Here is a 15,406-nt window from a genome sequence, read left to right as displayed (position 1 = left end):
CGGGCTTACTGAGTGGTGATACCTATTGGACCCCTAAAAACATCTCTATTCATAAAACGGGTTCCTTTACAAAAGAGACTTAACTATTTGTGTGATCTTCACAAAAGTTTTCACAAGAGATCATGATTAAATGCCAGTCTAACAAGGAAGGTGTGTTCTAAATTACCCAGTATTTTCTTCCCCATTGACTTTAGTCAGTCACTATTGAGGTCACCATGCCAGATTGTTTTATCCCATGATTTTTTTGGAAACCTGGGTGGCTCAGTCTGTTAAACATCTGCCTTTGGCTTAAGTCATGATCCCAGGGTCCTGGAATTGAGCCCCACATCAGAATCCCAGCTTCTCCCTCTCCCTGCCACTCCCCCTGCTTGTGTTCTATTTCTCTCTGTGTCAAATAAGTAAATAAAATCATTTTTTTAAATGTCAATTCAAAAATAAAAATCTTGGGGCACCTGGGTGGCTCTCTTGGTTAAGTGTCTGAATCTTAGTCTCAGATCTTGATCTCTGGGTCATGAGTTTTAGCCCCCTGTTGAGCTTCACAGGTGTGGAGTCTACTCCAAAAAATAAAAAAGTAAATAAAAATCTTAAGAAAAAAAAAAACAATCTAACCTTGATTTTCCTTTTAAAAATCTTATATTGGTTTTATATTCCTTAATTTAAAAAAAAAAAGAGAAACAAACTATGGTACAATAGAATATTATTCAGTGATAAAAAGAAATGTGCTGTCAAGCTATGACAATGCATATTACCACATGAGAGAAGTAAATCTGAAATGGCTACATATTGTAGGAGTCCAACTATATGGTATTCTGAAAAAGGCAAAACTATAGAGATAGTAAAAACAAACAAACAAAACAAACAAACAAACAAACAAAAACAGTGGTTTCCAGGAGTGCAGGGATGAGAGGAAGGATGAATAGAGCACATGTTATTTTTAGGGCAGTGAAATTATTCTGTATAATACCGTAATGGTAGATATAGGACAGGATGCATTTGTCTGATCCATAGAATATACAGCACAAAGAGTGAACACTGAGGTAAACCATAAACTTCAGTTATTAGCAACCTGTAAATACTGGCTTTTCAGTTATTACAAATGTACCACACACTACTGCAAGATGTTGGTAATAAAGGAAATTATATGTATGTATGAGCTGCCAGAGTGAGGAGTGATAGGGGAACTTTCTATGCTTATTGCCCAGTTTATCTGTAAACCTAAAACTGCTCTAAAAAAAATAACATGTATTAATTTAAGAAATGCAGAAAAAAAAGTCTGAAGTGTAGCATTCCCTCTAGCACATTGTTTACTACAATTTGAGATAAATTCATAACCATATTTAGAATTCTACAATGAAACGGACTGATGGTCTCTCTCGTACCAAGTTTTCTATAGTAATTTACCAAAAAATTTCCTTCTGGGTTCTCTTTTGGAAAAAAAAAAAAAGGAGAAACACAAGAAAATATATCTGAATCAATTTAATTGGCCACCTTGGGAAGGTATAAAGGAACAGGAACAGGGAAGAGATTGTGCCTGGGAATAGATGCCTTGGGTTGTGTTGAGGTTATCTCTCCTTTCAGGGTCTCCAGGCTTGTGGACATCAGCTTGTTCCATTTATCTTATACATTCTAAACCACACTGTCCAGTCTAAAGTCCAGCAGGCACAGCCAAAACGCTTCGGGCAGACTGAATAGTGATAATCTGCCTCTCAGGAGTTAGTGCTGGAATCTGAATGGTAATGACTGGTCTTCTGTCTGTCTGAACTGTGTCGGGAAAATGGATCGGGATCCCAGAATGCATCTTTATATAAATAAACATTGCAGTAGATGTGAACGAGGGATGCAAGCCTGGGAGATGAAGTGCAGTGTAGGTTGCATTTCATTTAAGAGAGCTGTCAAGCTGGGGATTGAGTCTGTGCAGCCCTGAGATGTATGTTCCCCAAAATGTTCCCAGCTCCAAACCACTCAAAAATAAGGAGGAGAAATTTTCCCCAAACATTCCTGCAAGTGGTAGAGCTCAAAAAGGAATGGCTGATTTTAAAAATACATTTTCTCACTCACGAAGCTTCTATGTGGTAATATGCTCTATTCCAGAAGTTTTATCTTTATAACATCACCCTGTGTGCAATTTCACAGCCAAGGCAACAAAACAGACAAAATATTTTTAAAAATTAACAAGGAAAACCTTGCTATTTCCCTTGTTGAGCATCAAGTTTTAATTTAACATTTCCAGTGTTTTGCTCTCTTGTCTAAGTTTATTTTAAAATACGAAGTGGCTCTGTTAGAATTGTGCTGCCTCAGCACTTGGAGAATGAAAATTAAGCTGCCCAGATATTGTCTACATTATAGTAGTAATGGCACTAAGTTTCTGTCTGTCTGAATCTCCACTGGATTGTGATTTCAGGGAAGCCAGTTTTTCCTAAAAATTCTAGAATCAGCCCAGAAATAACCCCCAAAAATATTGGCCCAAAGTACTCTGTAACAACCATATATAAAAAGATTAACATGCAACTTTAAGGGGCACTCATATATTTTTAGTCATACCCATGGTGCTTATAATTCTTCTGTGCATCCTAAATGAAATGAGCTTTTTTTTTAAGTCTATCTTTAAAAAAATCTCAGATTCTTAGTGTTGGTATACACTTTCAGGATTAATCTAAATCTCTCCAATTCCCACTAACCCAGAGTTTCTTACCCATGGCACTATTGACATGTGCCAGATACCTTTATGTTGTGGGGTTCTGTGCATTATAGGTTCTGTGCAACTTTAGGTTGTAGGGAACTGTGCAGAATGTTGCACAGTTCTGTGCATTGTAGGATGTTTAGTAGCATCCTAGGCCTCTACCCACTTGATGCCATCCTCCACCAGAGTGACAACCAAAAATGTCTCTGGACGTTGCAGAATTAATTGCCCCTGGGGTGGGGCAAGCAGGAGGTAAGAATCATCTGAATTGAGAACTACCATTCTAAACCTCCCCCCAGTGCTCTTTCTTTTAAAAGATTTTATTTTTAGAGAGAGAGCATGCAAGCAGAGGGGAGAGGTAGAAGGAGAGAGAGAGACTATCAAGCAGACTCTGCGCTGAGTGCGGAGCCCCACACAGTGCTTGATCCCATGGGATCCCTCTGAGATCACGACCTGAGCTGAAATCAAGAGTCAAATGCTCAAACCCCTGAGCCACCCAGGTTCCCCTCCCCCCACCCACCTGCCCCTGAGTGCTTTTCATCCAGAATGTGCTTGAACACATCTAGAAATAAGGAAATTGCTATAAAGTGAGGGTTTCAATTCAACCTTTGTAACTTTGAGCTACACTCCAATCAGGGTGACTAAAAATGTCATTTGGATCAGTGCTCTTCTTTATCCAACACCTTCTACTCCCACCTAAAAACAAATCTCTCATCTTTCAAGATTCAGAATGAAGGTACAATCTTCACAAAGCCTTTCCTGATCTCCCCTCAAATCTAAAAGTGATCTTTATCTCCCAAGTGTCTCTCCGGAATCCCCCTTTCCTTCCCTTCCTTTCCCCCTCCCCTTCCCCTTGTCCCTTCTTCTTTTTTTCATTTATCAAAAATAACTACAGGGGTGCCTGGGTAGCTCATCAGTTTAAGTATCAGCCTTCATCCAGGTTATGATGTCAAGGTCCTGGGATCCAGCCCTGAGTCAAGCTCTCTGCTCAGCAGGGAAACTGCTTTTCCCTCTGCCCCTCTTCTTGCTCATATTTTCTCTCTCTCTCTCTCTCTCTCTCTCTCAAAAATAAATAAATAAAATATTTAAAAAAAATAAATACATATGTACCTAAACCCCTACTAGGTGCCAAGCACTTTTCTAAATTCTAGAGTTAAAATACTAAGCAAAACAAACGAAACTTCTTCATGGAGTTTATTTTTCTATAAGGAACATGGAGGAAGAGAGACAATTAACATGGTGATAAGTTCTTAGGAAAAATAAACTAGCGAAAGAACTGAAATGTTATAGAGAATCATCAATGTCTCAAAAATCATCATGGTGCTGTTTTGAGAAAAGACAGGAAAAAGGTTGGGGGTGAATCATAGCTCATTGTGATGGAAAAACATGTCAGCCTGAAGGAACAGCACATATAACTGGACAACTTCACTGTGTTTCATTCTTTACACACATAGGATAAGTGAAGGAGATTAGTTTTGTTTATCCACATACTTCTTGGAATATAAATGGTACTTAGTATATTTTTTAATGAATGCTTTTTTAATTACTTATTCCAAATAAGAGTATCTTAAATCCAGGAGTCAGACCATCTTACTCAATGGAGGCCTCTTTAATTTGGAACTATATGAAAATGTCCTCCCGTACCTATGCTACAGAATTCTTATGGAATTCTTTACTATCTATCTATGCTTCTCTCTCTCCATCATCCATCTGTCTCTATATCTACTTAACCAAAGAAAATGAACATGTAACAAACCAAAATGGCATACATTCAGAGTCTAGCATGAAGTTTGAGATTTTGGGGTTTTGTTTTATTGTTCCACCAACATTTGATGAGGACTCTCAGTCAGGTGTTACCATGTGTGGTCTTTCTTGGGGCCAAGTTCCTTTTCCTCTGAGGTGCCTGAGTTCTGCCAGAATTTTTTGCATCTTGCCACGAAAAGCAGAGGTTGGCCTGGTGTGGACCATCTCCATCTCTTCTTTTGGGAAGGGCTTACAACTACTTGTGAAAAACCTTCAGCCTCCACATCTGTGACAGGTTTACTCTAGAGGCCAGCAGTCCTACTGAGTTGACTCACTGTGTTCTCACCACAAAATCCTGTTCCTTCTTGAGAAGGCCTTTCCTTTCTCTCTTTGTGATCCTGTGAGACTCTCTCTCCCGCTGCCTTCAGTGTTCTGTCTGTGTGGCACTGTTGTCCATCCGCCTGACCCATGGCAGTGTGAGGTGTGTCATGCACTGTGCCTTCTGATCAAATAGAGGAAGTTCCTGGCTGGGGATGGAGACAGAGGCATTAACTCCAATGCCCATCCCATGCAATGCAATATCTGTCTTGTGCTGCCACACTCCCGAGGGTTTGGATTCTGAATCAGTGAAGGTCCCAGCAGGAAACTGATAACCAACAGCCTAGAGTAATTTGTTATGAGTCTAATAAAGGACATTTGCAAAGATAGGGTCAGAGAGTAAGAGAATCCCAAAGCAGAGGGTGGTACTGAAGGGCTAATCACCTGGGCTGGGTGAGTCAGCAGGAACCAGAGGAGAGAGCATTTGCTGTCACTTAGAGAAGGCTGACCCCCCAGGGCTGCAGTCTGCTGTCACACAGCCGGCCTGCAGTAATGATCTGTGGGGAGGAAGCAGAGAGGATATATTCCCCAGCTCTCTATCCATCCCTCCCTTTTTCCTACCTTCGCTCTGAGAGCAAGGAAGTCTACTGATGCAGCCCACAGAGACTGCAGCCCCAGCGCAGCAACGAGAGGGATGGAGTGTGAGCAGCACATGGGAGATAATCAGCACATATCTGGTCTTCAGTCAGCATTTGCATCTCACAGATGGGTTGTCCCTGGTCAAAATACTCATAAAAATGATGTTATAAAGTATTGAAACTAAATGGGACCTTTGTAATCAATCATTTAGTCAGGAAAAAAATCTCCAAGCATATGTAGAAGTTGAACGCTTACCCATCATGTAGTGCCACTTCTGAGATAAGAAACCAGACCTCCTAACCAAGTTAAGTTTCAATCGATGTGAAATATTCTCATTTCAGAAGGAAAAAGAAATCCAAAATGGCCAATGCAATTTAGGCCTTTTGGCAGTATGTGTAAGTCTCCCTCAGTAGATAGAGATAAATGAAAAGATACAAATGCAGATATTTATCAAAGTTAGAGTCCCAGAAAGCATAGATGGCATTTCATTTGGTGCCACCAAAATGCACATGCAGAATTTCAAAGTTGAGTGGAGTTCCATTTAATTCACCACAGGCATTGGACTTGACATTGAACATCATATGACTTCAGGAAATAGGTGTGTTCTTCTTTTTTCAGTTGAATATCTTTATATTTCAAAGTCAATACATGCTTCTAATAGTTTTCTCTCCTTTACAACAGTTAAAAGGGGTATTACTACCACATCCTTATTTCTATCCCATCAGAAAAAAATTGAATTGAATAAAACTGCATATAAAGTCTTTAGCAGTCTGAATGATTTGCACAACTGAAAAAGTGTCTTATATACTTGCTACTATTGGAGAACAGTTGTTACCGTGTTATTACATTTTTTCAGAAACATTAAACATTACCATATTAAGCAATATATTTTTCTAACTTTAAGTGTGTAGACTGAGGACATTTATGAACTCTCTTAAAAAGAAAAAACTTTAAATGATATTACCTTTACTTAGCAACACACAGTTTTTACTCTAAATGTAAATTATTGAATTAAACTGTGATCAGATTCCCTTTGAAGTAGAAGAAGGGCTATTTGTTTCCATGTGAAATAATCCCAAGGTATTGTGCCTTTTAAAGTTTTTATAGCTATTCTCTGTGGATATTTGGCCTTCTCAAGCATTTGTAGGCCATGTACTATCAAATTTTATTGTCAACCTACCTGATTCTTGCATCATCTTCTTCACAAATTAATACCACCCATTTAATTATGTATTTATTCATTCAACAATATTTATTGAACATAGTCTAAGGAAACTTCAAGGAGACAAATGGAGTCTGTATAAGTGATTTTTCAACAAAATTGTCCAAAGGTAAAATAAACTATCTCAAAATATGTAAATTTCCCATCATGGGGTGTTTGGATACACTAGGTCATCAGAAGCAATGTCAAAGAAGAAATTTTAGTATTACAAAGGCTTGTTATCAGAGAGGCAAATTTGTGATTTTTTTTTTCCAAACATGAGATGCTGTAATTCTAGCTATATAATGAGCACAAGATTTACCCCTTTTTTACTGCAATTGACTTGGCCCATTTTATTAGCTTTGACACTGCAATTAGCAATTAGCAAGACCTGACATATGAGATTGCCTATTTCTTGTTGTTTTTTTGTTTGTTTTGTTTTTTTGGCTATTTCAAGGAGGAATAGTTTACAAGTTAACACTCTGTTCAGAAGTAAAGTGATAATATGTTATTCAAGAAATATTTCATATTCCTTTTACTCTGCTATTAATCTTAGTTTACTATTTGATACCATAAAAAAATAATCAAGCGAAATAGTGTGTTCTCTTTAATTCAAATCTAAGTTAAACTCTGTAAGAATCCCCCATTTAGTCAAATCACAGTTCAACCTTCCATAAAGCTTTGACTTCTAGGAAAAGGTTGTCAGTCTCCATTTTCTGTGCTTGTGAAAAGATGTGATTTCTTTTTCCACAAAGTTTTCTTATTCTGTTGCTTGTCAAAATTAATGGACAAATGACTGAGCACGAAGAGTGAGAGGAAGGTATCATAGAAAATGAGGCTTTACTTGGTGTAAGATGCTATGAAACATGTGTTGGACTCAGAATAGGACCATTCAGGATCATCCACTCCTCCATGATTCTGGAGTCCCCATCTTGGCTCAGGTACTCTTCCAGCATTGGCAGTGCCTCTTTTTTTTTTTAAAAAAAAAAAAAAAAAAAAAAACAAGTAAAAACTTTGCCCTTAAGGAATCTGGATTTTAGAGGAGGGAACAGAAAATAAACAAGATGATTGTTTTTCTTCATTTATTATGTGTTATTTAGTAATAAGCGCTAGAAAGGAAAACATAAAGCAGAGAAAGAGGATAAATGTGTGCTTCTATATATATATATGTTCAGAGGAATAACAAAATTTTAGTTATGCTGCCCAGTATTTATGTCACCTAAAGAGTGACTTTTGAGTAAAGACTGGTTAAATGAAGGATTAGCGCTGTGGATATCTGGGGGAAAAGCATTTGAGGCATAAAGATGGGGAAGTGTGAAGGTCCTGAAACAGACCTGCCTCACAGCTTAATTGAAGAGAAGCCAGGAGGTCAGGGTGGATGAAATACAGGAAGTAAGGGAGCATAGTAGGACGCATAGTTGGATCATATATGATCTTACGGTCAGAGTATCAATGTTTGGTTCTACAAAAGTGAGATAAGGCATCCCTGGAGACTTTTGAGTGGAGAAAAGGCATGATCTGGCTTATGTTTACACAGTATCACTCTGGCAACTCTATTGAGAATAGATTAAAGGGGGAATGAGAGGAAGGAATGCTACCAAGTAGATATAATAATGGTACATAGGCCAGATAATGGTACTTGGACCAGGGGATAGTAGTGAAGGCAGCGAGAAGTGGTTGAGTTACACCATACATTTTGAAGGCACTGGTGGTATATCCAATGTGAAAGGTGAGCACGAGAGTGAGTTCAAAGCTTAGGGACACCAACCTTTTTGGCCTTCCCAAGCATAGGACTAGAGTTATCATTAACTGAGACTCCATCAGGACCTAAAACCTAATTTGGTTGTCATTGAATCATCATCACCTGTCCAGTTCCCAAAATCCCATCAAAATGAGATAATCCAAAACACATATCAGCATGTTATATGTTTTGATTTATATTTTAAAAAAAAGTTGCAAAGTAGATTCATGTAAACCAATGGGTAGTATGTAGTCAATGGGGAGAAATAGAGAAGATAATGGCTATGGAGAGGATTTGTAATGAAGCAATCTGACCAGTGATCTTTCCCTCAACATGTAATTCTGAACATTGCCATGTAGGCAGACTAAAACATTTGATTAAAATTAGCTATTTTATTTCCAATTAGTTCCCCATCAGTTGCACTTTTTCTACTGCCCATTTCCCAGCATTCCATAAGTATGCCACCAACTATTAACAAACATACTTCACTGAATCTTTGCACATGTTCTAGATCCTGTTGTATAAAAAACATCCTACTATGCAATTCTTGGCTTAGACTGAAGGCCCACTTTGGGGAGATCATAACTAATACAGTCACTTCTTTTTCCTGGTTCACTCTCTATTTCTTGCTTTTTTAAAAGCATAACTGACATGCAGTATTAATTCCCAAGAGTACAACATAGTGATTCGCCATTTGTATACATTATAAAGCGATCACTGTGATAAGTCTAATTACCAAGCCATTTAAATGGTATGTGTAAAGTAAAACTAAAAGCGCTTGCAAAGTGGTTTAGACTAATTTGGTGGCTGCAAAGTACTCAGAAGAATAAAGCTGAAGGATATCTCAGGAGGCCAAATTATGTTCCTTTTATTTTAACTGCCTGAGTTAAGCTCTCCAACATCTTGTAATGGTATTCTATTTCCTGTCACTGGTAAAGATTTATCACAATGAGTCTGGTGAGATAATCCCTGGAATAGTAATCGTCATTATGAAGCAGTTTCATTGAAATGTGCTACAGGATGGTGACCACTTATTTCTTCTGGTTGCCAACAAATATGTGAGTCTTTAATTGACTGAATGACAATAACATATTTTTCCTCTCTTCCCTCAGCACAGTCTGTTCTGATTAGGGGGAAAATTATTAATAATGTTCCATGGTATCATGCTTCCCTGGAATACAACACTGGAAACAATAAGATGTAAGAGTCTCCTCCATTGGAGGAGATATAATGTCTTCTTTCTACCGCTTTTGCCTGCTTAACACGCTGCTTGTTCTAAATGACACACTAGGGATCATGGTGACCTCTCTACAACTCTTCCAGCAGATGTAGCCAGACTATGACCAAAACAAAATATCAAACACAGGAGTACCATTCTATTTTGCATACAAAACAGCTGCATATTAACTACTTCAAAAGATTCTGATTATTAGCTACTTCAAAAGAAACCTCTCTCCAAAAGAAATGCCTACATGTGTTATGATTGGTAAAGTGGTGGAATTGCTCTAAATGAGATTAATTTCTAATTGCATCCTTCCTCCGTAACTTTCTCCACCAGTTGCCTCAGGTCTGAAGCTTTCTGTTTGTTATGTATTATCTCTCCATTTCTTTTATTTCTTGAATTTCACTCCCAAGGCCAAAATGATTTCTCTCTCTCTCTCTTTCTCGCTCTCTCTCTCTCGCTCTCTTTGTCTTTTGAGGTTAAAATTGATTCCCTTTTTCTACCTTTCCAGGCATATTTCATTAAAACACAATGTTGATATACCTCCATGAGGGAATTGAATCTGCCCTCCACAAATTAGAGTGAAACTGGGAGATGAGACTAATTTTTGGCACTCTGAGTCTTCTTAACATCCCTTCTGTGTCACCTTTCTTTACAAACATGAATTGCAAAGCTTCTCTGAAATGAGGGTTCCTGCATATGTCACCAAGTGCACAGACTCCAAAGGGAGTATGCAATAAATATACATTGGACTCCTACTTTATATGAGGCCTTATGGTAGATGCTAAGGTAAATACTTCAAAGTATTGAAATGCCTCCTGTCCTGAGAGAGCTGCACTCTGTAGGAAAGTCTGAGAAAATAAGTCAGCAATGGCATTACGAAGGCTATCTGGGTGCTGGTGAAGTGAGATTAAATCTGTAGAGAGCATAGCTTATTTAGAATGCATTATAATATCTTCTACACTTTCACACTGAATCTACATGATAGCTCTCTGCTCTCATTAGAGCATATGCTACTATCCTTGTTTGACAAAGAAACCAAGTCTCAGCACGTTACTTGCAGAGTGACTACTAGTAGAAACAAGGTCTAAAGGTCTAGAATCTTTGCTTTTTAAAGTAGGTAGGTAAAGAGTTTTCCTGGGATTCAAGCTACACCTTTTTACCTTCACTCTGTAAGTTTTTAGTTACTATAGGAATTTGAAACCACTCTGTATTAATATCTTAGTGCTGTTTCCCTGGGAAACAGACTGAGAAGCAGATAAACACATGCAAAGGTTTGATGGGGTGTGTACCCTTGAGATCAACATCTATAACAGAATGAGAGAAACAAGAGTTGGCAGGGGGAGAAGTTGAATTTAAATGCAGTTGCTACAGGGAGTTTTGATGCTTCTTCAAAGCCGTTCCCTGTCAGGGCAGCGGGTTTGGGTCTTTATGCTGCCCCATCGACCAGTCATGGAACACAAGGTGCCCTGTCAAGAGTAGGTCAGGAAACTTTCTATAGCTCCTGAAATTCCTAGAAAGGTATTCAGTTGTCAATAGTCAGCAGCCAATTACTCAAGATGTGAGCAAACTTTACAGAAGTGAAGGTCTAGGTGGTGCATCACACTCTGTCTACAACTAGACAAGAGAGGCTGCTCATGCAGTAAAAACCAATTAAGCTCAAGATGCCAGTGACAACACAATTTGGTTTACTTCTTGCTCACAGAACATATCCAGTGAACATTAGGTTTTAACTTCCCTAGGCAGCTGTCTTCAGGGCAGTGGCTCAGTGATCCATGCTGCTCCTTCTTATGTCTTACCATTTCCACACATGGCCTCCACAATTATGCAAGGGCTTTTCACTGCCTCATCCTGAAAGTGATATGTCACTTCTACTCATAGCTTTAGGCCAGAATTAGTCACAGAGCAAGAGGACTGGGCAATGTGTATTTCCTTGTTCCCAAGAAGGAGAGAACCAGATGAGGATCAATGCTGGAAGCCTCCCCATATACCCATTTTGGGTAATAGGATAAATTACACTAAAACATTAAAACCTCAGGCAATTAAGTAATAAGTACTTATCGATCACATTTTATGTAACAGGGCTACATTATACGTTTGACAAGTAATATGGAGCAGGACAACAAAGCATTAAAATCTAGATGACAGAAAAGATGATCCCATTGGCAAAGTAAAAATTATTCAAGGCAGGACGTGATGGAGAGTTAAATTGTAAGTGATGCTAAATGCTGTAAGAATGTAGAAGACAGATGTCAAAGAGAGAGGTCAGAAAAGACTTCACAAAAAAAGACAAAAATTGAGTTGAGCCTGAAAACCAAAAATTCCGTAGAAAGAAGAGCAGTTTGCCTCCTCAGTTAAAGTGTAAATCATGACCAATATAAGAATTTTTAGATGCCTCTTCGTTCTGAAAGTCTCATAAGAACAGGAGAATATGCTGCCATAATTAGTGCCAAATAATTTCTTAGCATGAGAGAGGGCTTACCAGCATGAAACAACCTCTCACAAACCAAGAAACAAGTTATTGAGCAGCAAAAATCAGTGAGGAGCAAGTGTGCCCATAACAAAAGCACTTTGCAAAAAAAACCAAAAAAACAAAAAACAAAAAAAAAACAAAAGCACTTTGCTGAAATTGCCTGCTTAATTATTACTATTTCAAAACCCAAACTAAACTGCTGAATTCATTGGTTCCTGTAGTGCCCATCCCCAACACCATCTGATTTCACCTCTTGAGTAATTCATGACGATTTAATTTCTCCTTTCCATTCCCCAAAGATTCCCCAAAAGAATGAAGCAGTCTCATCTCTTGGATTGTTTTTTTAAAAGTTTCATCTCAGAATATGTAGTAAAATTGCATTCACTCATTTTTGTTGAGGAAAGAGAGCTAAAATATACACCTACTCTCTTTCTGTTATGTCACGTGTTCTCTAACTAATCCTCACAATCCCTAAGGTTGAACAATTTTATCCCAATTTTATATATGATGACATTGAGATTTAGTGAGCTTAAATCACTTTCCCCAAGACTGGAGTTAGTTAAATTACTTGCCCAAAATATAATTCAAACCTATATCTGTCTAAGATCCATCCTCTTTTCACCATGAAATTCCAAGCAAAGTCAATAATTCTATCAAAACTAGCCTACACAGGATCCCAGCTTTACTGTAGAATTTTGCATGAGGTGAACCCCATTTTGAATTTTAAAGTAATTCAATTGCTAAAGTTCCTAAAAGTATATTTCTCTAAGTGTTTGCGCCATATGGCAGTCCTCGGCCACGGACTCTCAGAAACCGCATTATGGAAGCTCAAACATAATTCACTCTGTGGTTGTCAACATATACTCCACATTAGTAATCTGTAAGAAGTTAAGTTAAGACCACCCAATCTGTGAGACTCATTCTTTAGCTGTTTCTGACCTGAGCCATACTCACAGCAATGGCCATAAGGTTGACCAGGCTGTGTTCTATTCTCACCCTACTGGACAATACTGGTCCTTTTGAGCACTTTGAAAACCACATGCTTTCAAAGCATCTGCCCACATTACTATGCAACAGCAGTTTTCAATGGACCATGCTTGAGATGAATGGAGCTCAGGATATGTCTATCACGTACAGCAAGGCACTAGAGATTAATGAGACCAGATGTTCTTAGGAGTCGTGGGGAAAGAGCAATGGAATGTTGCTCTGCTTTTACTATTGACTTTTCCCCTCTCTCATGTTTGCTGGAACAGACAGTATAACTTAATCTAGTACATAAGCAAAGCTGCTCCAAATAATTCAGAAAGTGTTATAATCGAGTTGCTACGTGACCATATACATAGTCTGGGACCCTAGCAGGAAATTCAAATAATCTGTTTACCAGTTAAGTATATAAATAAACACACAGAGATAAAAATGAGCAATCAACAAATAAAAAAATTTAAGAGGATAAATGATCCAAGCGACACGAGAGATATAAAAGTTTAGAAGCTCCATATTTGGTGGAGGTGGGAGGAGGCATTCAAAACAAAACTGCAAAGGAATTTGAATTTTGTGCTAGAGTAATAAATGATCCAAAGCACTGATTTTGTTCTTTATAGAGCTCCTTTGGTAAATACCACTATATGTGGCCTTGCCCTTGAGAAGATGCCTATGCTGAAATTCCTAGTGTGAGGCATCTAACTCCTAAAGTTCCAATTCCATCAAAAATAAAGCAAGCCACAGAAGAGCTGAGTCAGAGAAGCTATCAACACTTGCCTTTAGTTTTCTGCACAGCCCAGAAGCCAAAGGGAAGATGAAGCTGGTGAGGGGGAAATGCAATCACCCCTCTCACCAAGCTGATCAAAATCCCCTCTGTGGTAATCAGCGGGCAGCTGCTGGGAAAAAGGGCATTTAATCTAAATGCAAAATGGCACGCACTGCTGGTTGTCTGGGCTTCGGTCCACTGAGGGGAAACATGTCATCTTCTTACCTTTTCCCTCCCTGGAAATGAATTAGTGTGTTCAGCTTTGAAACTCATCAGCACACCCCTGTTTTCACTTTCCCCACAAATAGATAAGAAGTCTGTAATTTTGACTGAGAGTGACTACCTTGCAGACATGATGATTTGTGTCGGATAGCGCAATTGATTCCAACAGTGTGACGGGAGATCAGAAGCAATGTGAACAATCAATCTGCCAAACAAAATGTCTTCAGGCCCCATACTGTTTGTCCCTGCATACGGAAACCAGCTTATGCACAAAACAGCTTTAACCACAGATAACCAGCTCAACCTATGATGTCTGTTTGTTGGTGGCTTCTTAGGACAGTTGCATCAAATGGAGAAGAGGGTCAACAAGGAGTCGACATTTGCAGTGTGAAGAAGTTTTGGAGTGTTAGTATGTGGTAGGAAGGGAAACTAAATCTGAAATTGAGAGAGCACCTTCTCTGCTCAACTTCACAACAACCCTAGGACATTCATCTGCTTTTTCTGCTAGTATAAATTTTTATCTTAAAATGTTGGGTTACCCTGTCCTGAGAATTAAGTCACTAAGACTTGTTATGTTCTCTCTCTCTTCTTCTTAAATGAAGGGTTCTTTGGAGGACATCTTTTCGCCCTGTTCTGTGGCTTCCTTTCATGGAATTAAATTGGTGTGACAAACCTCGACCCTATCCACCTGTTTGAGACATTGTAGAGACTGGTTACAGCAAAAAGGATGAGCCAGGCACAGTAGGCTCGGCTCCTCCTCTCATGGAGCTGAGTAGCCTGCAGAGGGCTGATGAGTTCTTCTGAGGTTCCTGCTCTTACTCCAACTGGGCCAGTGCCTCTAAGTGCAGAAGACTAACCTGAATAAAAGAAGGTTCCATGGCTGTGAAAACAACTTCTTTCTGTACTCTCTCTCATTCTCTGTCCCCTGTGTGTGTGTGTGTGTGTGTGTGTGTGTGTGAGCACGTGTGTTCATCCCCCGTCTCACTGGTTTTCCCACAGACAGCAGGAATTCTCTGTGGTACCTTCAGGATCAAGTATATCAAACGTCATATCCAGCATTTCTATGACTATTAGATGTGTCTAGTCCTAGGTTCAGATATTAGGAAACTCATTTGCTTTTCATACTAAGCTACATCTTAAAATTTACCTTTATCAATAATATAGGGAATATTTAGATTTCCTGTCTTCCTTATCTCTTCTCTCATTTCTCAATGTATGGCCCTCTTAGGGAAGACATCTTAAAGGTTACACCTTTGTAAAAGCTGTATTAAAATGCCAAATACAAAATGTGGGCTTCTGATTAATGATATCCTAATATATATGGCTATATACATTGGTTCTTTAAATTTGCTTTGCTCTGCTGTCCTTCAGACAATCAAAATGAGAGAACAACGTGAATTGGTGCTAAACACAATGACCA

This window comes from Canis aureus, chromosome 2, assembly GCF_053574225.1.
Source record: "Canis aureus isolate CA01 chromosome 2, VMU_Caureus_v.1.0, whole genome shotgun sequence".
Classification (NCBI taxonomy): Eukaryota; Metazoa; Chordata; class Mammalia; order Carnivora; family Canidae; genus Canis; species Canis aureus.
Note: the sequence above shows the minus strand (reverse complement) of the source record.